The 6,108-nt window shown below is 36.3% G+C and overlaps 1 non-coding gene across 1 annotated transcript; it reads left to right on the top strand.

Annotated features, from left to right (window-relative positions):
• The first annotated feature begins 290 nt into the window (after positions 1-290).
• On the top strand, positions 291-394 carry LOC127740919 (small nucleolar RNA R71). Its single transcript, XR_008001775.1, has one exon. It is a non-coding gene; the product is annotated as a small nucleolar RNA R71 (small nucleolar RNA).
• Positions 395-6,108: the final 5,714 nt, after the last annotated feature.

The following is a 6,108-nucleotide window of genomic DNA, read 5'->3' as shown; positions in this document are numbered from 1 at the left end:
AACTTTGAGAAATCATGTTGACTTGCTGAGTCAACATTTTTTTCTGAGCCAATATGGCATTCAGAGCATCAATTTCAAGAACTCCCTTCCTCTGAGGCGCCCCATTATTCACGGAATTCCTCTCAGAAGTGTACATGAATTGGTTATTTACAACCATTTCAATAAGTTCCTGAGCTTCTGCAGGGGTTTTCTTTAGGTGAATGGATCCACCTGCAGAGTGGTCCAGTGACATCTTAGAAAACTCAGACAGACCATAATAGAATATATCTATCATGGTCCATTTTGAAAACATGTCAGAAGGACACTTTTTGGTCATCTTCTTGTATCTTTCCCAAGCTTCATAGAGGGATTCACCATCTTTTTGCTTGAAGGTCTGAACATTCACTCTAAGCTTGCTCAGCTTTTGAGGAGGAAAGAACTTAACCAAGAAATCCGTGACCAGCTTATCCCAAGAGTCCAGGCTATCCTTAGGTTGTGAGTCCAACCATGTTCTAGCTCTGTCTCTTACAGCAAAAAGGAAAAGCATGAGCTTGTAGACTTCAGGATCTACTCCATTTGTCTTAACAGTCTCACAGATCTGTAAGAACTCAGTTAAAAACTGGTAGGGATCTTCTGATGGAAGTCCATGAAACTTGCAGTTTTGTTGCATTAGAGCAACTAATTGAGGTTTCAGCTCAAAATTGTTTGCTCCAATGGCAGGAATTGAGATGCTTCTTCCATCAAACTTGGAAGTAGGTGTAGTATAATCACCAAGCATCCTCCTTGCATTATTATTGTTGGGTTCGGCTGCCATATCCTTTTCTTGTTCAAAAATTTCAGTGTGGTTGTCTCTGGATTGTTGTAATTTAGCTTCTCTTAGTTTCCTCTTCAGAGTCCTTTTAGGTTCATGATCAGCTTCAACAAGAATGCCTTTTTCCTTATTCCTGCTCATATGAGAAAGAAGAGAACCGAAAAGGAAGAGAAATCCTCTATGTCACAGTATAGAGATTCCTTTTTGTTAGTAGAAGAAGAAAGGGAATAAGAGTGAAGAAGAATGAATAATCCAAACACAAGGGTGAGGATAGGGGCAGAGATTGGAGATGAAGAGAAGTGTTAGTAAATGAATAAATAAATAGAATAAGATGAGAGAGAGAAGTTTTCCAAAATAATTTTTTTGAAGAGGAGTTAATGATTTTCGAAAATTAAAGGGGAATTAAAATTAAAATTAAAATTTGAAACAATTAATTAATTAAAAAGAATTTTTGAAAAAGAGGGAGGTATTTTCGAAAATTGTTAGGTGGTTTTGAAAAAGATAAAAAATAAACAACAGTTAATTGGTTAGTTTGAAAAAGATTTGAAAATCAAATTTGAAAAGATAAGAAGATAAGAAGATTTTTTGAAATCAAATTTTTGAAAAAGATAAAATTTTGAAAAAGATATGATAAAAAGATATGATTAAAAAGATATGGTTGGAAAAAATTTAATTTTTAAAATTAAAATTAATTACTTGACTAACAAGAAACTAAAAGATATGATTCTAGAATTTAAAGATTGAACCTTTCTTAACAAGAAAGTAACAAACTTCAAAAAAATTTTTTGAATCAATCAAATTAATTGTTAATAAAGTTTTTGAAAATTATGAATTAAAGATTAGAAAATGATTTTAAAATTCAAATTAAAAATTTTCGAAAAAATAGTAAGAAAAATGAAAAAGATTTGATTTTTGAAAAGGTTTTGAAAAGATAAGATTTTTAAAATTGAAAATTTGACTTGACTTACAAGAAATAACTAATTTTAAAAATTTTGACTAAGTCAACTCAAATTTTCGAAATTTTGAGAGAATTGAGGAAAAGATATTTTTTATTTTTTGAATTTTTAATGATGAGAGAGAAAAACAACAAAATTGACTCACAATATGAAAATTATGAATCAAAACACATGATGCATGCAAGAACACTATGAATATCAAGATGAATACCAAGAATACTTTCAAGATCATGATGAACATCAAGAACATATTTTTGAAAAATTTTTGATGCAAAGAAAACATGCAAGACACCAAACTTAGAAATCTTTCATGTTTAGACACTATGAATGCAAAAATGCACATGAAAAACATCATACAACACAAAACAAGAAAATTTAAAGATCAAACAAGAAGCCTTACCAAGAACAACTTGAAGATCATGAAGAACACTATGAATGCATGAATTTTCGAAAAATACAAGAACAAGATGAATATGCAATTGACACCAAACTTAAAACATGACACTAGACTCAAACAAAAAACACAATTTTTTTATTTTATTATTTTTTTGGATTTTATTTTATATTTTTCGAAAAACATATAGGAAAAAGAAAATAAGAAATTCAAAATTTTTAAGAAGAATTCCATGAATCTTTCAATGTTAGCCTAAAGCTCCAATCCAAGGGTTATTGAGGTGATTAGTTGAAGTCTCATTCCAAAAGGATTTGGATATGGCTTTACAGCCAGCTAGGATTCAACATGCTTCATGAAACTCTAGAATCCATTCTTAAAAATTCTGAAGCCATAGAATAATTTATTTTTAATTAAAATAATTTTTTTCGAAAATAGGGATAAATTTTTTGAAATTTTTTTTTTGAAAATAAAACAAAAAGAAAATTACCTAATCTGAGCAACAAGATGAACCGTCAGTTGTCCAAACTCAAACAATCTCCGGCAATGGCGCCAAAAACATGGTGCACGAAATTGTGATCTTTAATAATGGCATTCAACTTGGTATGTACATTTATAATTCAGCACTTTCTTCACAACCTCGCACAACTAACCAGCAAGTGCACTGGGTCGTCCAAGTAATAAACCTTACGTGAGTAAGGGTCGATCCTACGGAGATTGTTGGTATGAAGCAAGCTATGGTCATCTTGTAAATCTCAGTCAGGCGGATAATAAACGGTTATGGAGTTTTCGAATAATAATAATAAATAAATAGAAAATAAAGATAGGAATACTTATGTAGATCATCGATGGGAATTTTAGATAGGCGTATGAAGATGCTGTGCTCTTTCTGAATCTCTGCTTTCCTACTGCCTTCATCCAATCCTTCTTACTCCTTTCCATGGCAAGCTGTATGTAGGGCATCACCGTTGTCAATGGCTACATCCCATCCTCTCAGTGAAAAAGGTCCAAATGCTCTGTCACGACACGGCTAATCATATGTCGGTTCTCGATCATGTCGGAATAGAATCCCTTGATTCTTTTGCGTTTGTCATCACGCCCAACAATCGCGAGTTTGAAGCTCGTCACAGTCATTCAATCCCGGAATCCTACTCGGAATACCACAGACAAAGTTTAGACTTTCTAGATTCTCATGAATGCTGCCATCAATTCTAGCTTATACCACGGAGACTCTGATCTCACGGAATGGAAGTCTCGGTTGTCAGGCGAGGGCAACCATGCGTCATGCATCAGGAATCCAAGAGATACACACTCTAGCTTTCGCTTGTAGAACGAAAGTGGTTATCAGGCACGCGTTCATAGGGATGGATGATGATGAGTGTCATGGATCATCATATCCATCATGTTGAAGTACGAGTAGTATCTTAGAACAGAAAGAAGATTGAATTTGAATAAAAGATAGTAGTAATTGCATTAAAACTCGAGGTACAGCAGAGCTCCACACCCTTAATCTATGGTGTGTAGAAACTCCACCGTTGAAAATACATAAGTGATGAAGGTTCAGGCATGGCCAAGTGGCCAGCCCCCAAAACGTGATCATAGCAAAAAATACAATCCAGGATGATCTAATACAATAATAAAATGTCCTATTTTTACTAGACTAGCTACTAGGGTTTACAGAAGTAAGTAATTGATGCAGAAATCCACTTTCGGGGCCCACTTGGTGTGTGCTTGGGCTGAGCTCGAGCTTTACACGTGTAGAGGCTTCTTTTGGAGTTGAACGCCAAGTTGTAACGTGTTTTTGGCGTTCAACTCTAGTTTGTGATGTGTTTCTGGCGTTTGACTCCAGAATGCAGCATGGAACTGGCGTTGAGCGCCAGTTTACATCATCTAATCACGAATAAAGTATGGACTATTATATATTTTGGGAAAGCTCTGGATGTCTACTTTCCAACGCCATTGATAGCGCGGGATTTGGGGTTCTGTAGCTCCAGAAAATCCATTTCGAGTGCAGGGAGGTTAGAATCCAACAGCATCAGCAGTCCTTTGTTAGCCTTCTATCAGAGTTTTGCTCAGGTCCCTCAATTTCAGCCAAAAATTACCTGAAATCTCAGAAGAACACACAAACTCATAGTAAAGTCTAGAAATGTGAATTTAGCATAAAAACTAATGAAAACATCCCTAAAAGTAACTATATCCTATTAAAAACGACCTAAAAACAATGCCAAAAAGCGTATAAATTATCCGCTCATCAGTTAGTTGAGCAAACAAGCACCTGAGAGGCCTCCTAATACTCTTCCTAGTGACACAGTGCCTAATCCAAGGCAAGAATGCAAGGCCATTCATCTGAGAAGTGGTAAGGTAACAGGTTCAGAGGAAAAAGTTAGTGAGGAGTCGGTTGAAAAAGAAGCTCCGGAGGAGGATAAGAACAAGAAAGAGCACACCCCTCCAAAGCATCCGAATAATCTTTGTCCAGGTTGATCTTGAGAAATATCTGGCGTTGCCTAAAGCACCTGAATACAAACCTAAGATACCATATCCTCAGAGGCTTCAGAAGGCATCCAAAGACAAGCAATTTTCCAAATTTTTAGAGGTTTTCAAGAAGCTTCATATCAACATTCCTTTTGCAGAGGCCCTTGAGAAAGATGCATGATCCTGGAAGCTTTTTAATTCCTTGCACCATTGGAGACATCACTATTTAAAGGGCATTGTGTGAACTTGGATCTAGCATCAATCTCACGCCACTTTTCTTGATGAGAAAGCTCTAAATTGATGACGTAAAGCCCACACGTATTTCTCTTCAACTTGCTAACCATTCAATTAAGTTTCCTTTGGGAGTTGTTGAGAATTTACTTGTGAAAGTAGGACCATTTATTTTTTCTGCTGATTTTGTCATACTGGATATGGAAGAGGACAAGAATGCCTTTATTATTTTGGAGAGACCCTTTTTTGCTATAGGAAGAACCCTTATTGATGTCCAAAATAGCCAATTGATTCTGAGGGTCAATGAAGAAGAATTTGTCCTTAATGTGCTTGAGACTTTGCAACACCCTAGTGGTTTTGAGAGGTGTATGAGAGTTGATCTTATTGAGCCACTGATTCAAGAGGCATTTGAAGTTGAAGAGCCTGAGGGTGTTTTAGAACCTCCTTATGATGATATAATCTGCTTGAAATTTATGATTTACCACCTCAGAAAGAGAAGCCACACACGCCTATGGCTGAGGAGGGGCTTTCGAAGCTTGAGTTGAAGCCCTTGCTTCCCTATTTGAAGTATGTAGTGCACGAAACTGACTCCGCATGTTTCACATAGATAGACCAGCAAGTATACCAGGTCATCCAAGTAATACCTCAGGTAAGTGAGGGTCGATCCCATGAGGATTGTTGGTTTGGGCAAGCAATGGTTACCTTGCAGATCTTAGTTAGGCGGATAGAAAATATAGTTTGTCATGCAAAAACGCATAAAATAGATAAATAAATAAAACGTTACTAGATAGGTGTGAAATCAATAGTATGAGAACGGTTGAGGCTTCAGAGATGCTTTATCTTTCTGGATTAACTTTTCTTACTGTCTACTTCAATAACTTTCTGATTCATTCAATGGCAGCCGTAAGTGATTAACTCATGTCCTCTCATCAAGGTAACCTTTTCCACTATAGCAATCTACCATGTTGCAAGTGACTCGTGTTTTCTCATCAAGCCACCTCTAGGTTTCTCACTGTAGCAGAAGATGAAGCTCTAAGCAATCCATTCCCCTTCATGATCCTACTCAGGGTGCCACAAACAAGGCAAATCTTCTGGATCAGGGAACGCTGCTTCTCAGACTCTAGCCTTAGTGCTACAGAGACCTCACTTACCCATGGTCAACGGGATTTCATGTCATGTATCCAAAGTTGCCCAGGTACTCTATTAGAATTTGCAATGCAACCTCTACCTTTGGTTCATTGTGATCCGGGTCAAAATGAAGAACGAGA

Source organism: Arachis duranensis, chromosome 7, assembly GCF_000817695.3.
Source record: "Arachis duranensis cultivar V14167 chromosome 7, aradu.V14167.gnm2.J7QH, whole genome shotgun sequence".
NCBI classification, from domain to species: domain Eukaryota; kingdom Viridiplantae; phylum Streptophyta; class Magnoliopsida; order Fabales; family Fabaceae; genus Arachis; species Arachis duranensis.
Note: the sequence above shows the minus strand (reverse complement) of the source record. Positions and strands in the feature narration are given on the sequence as shown.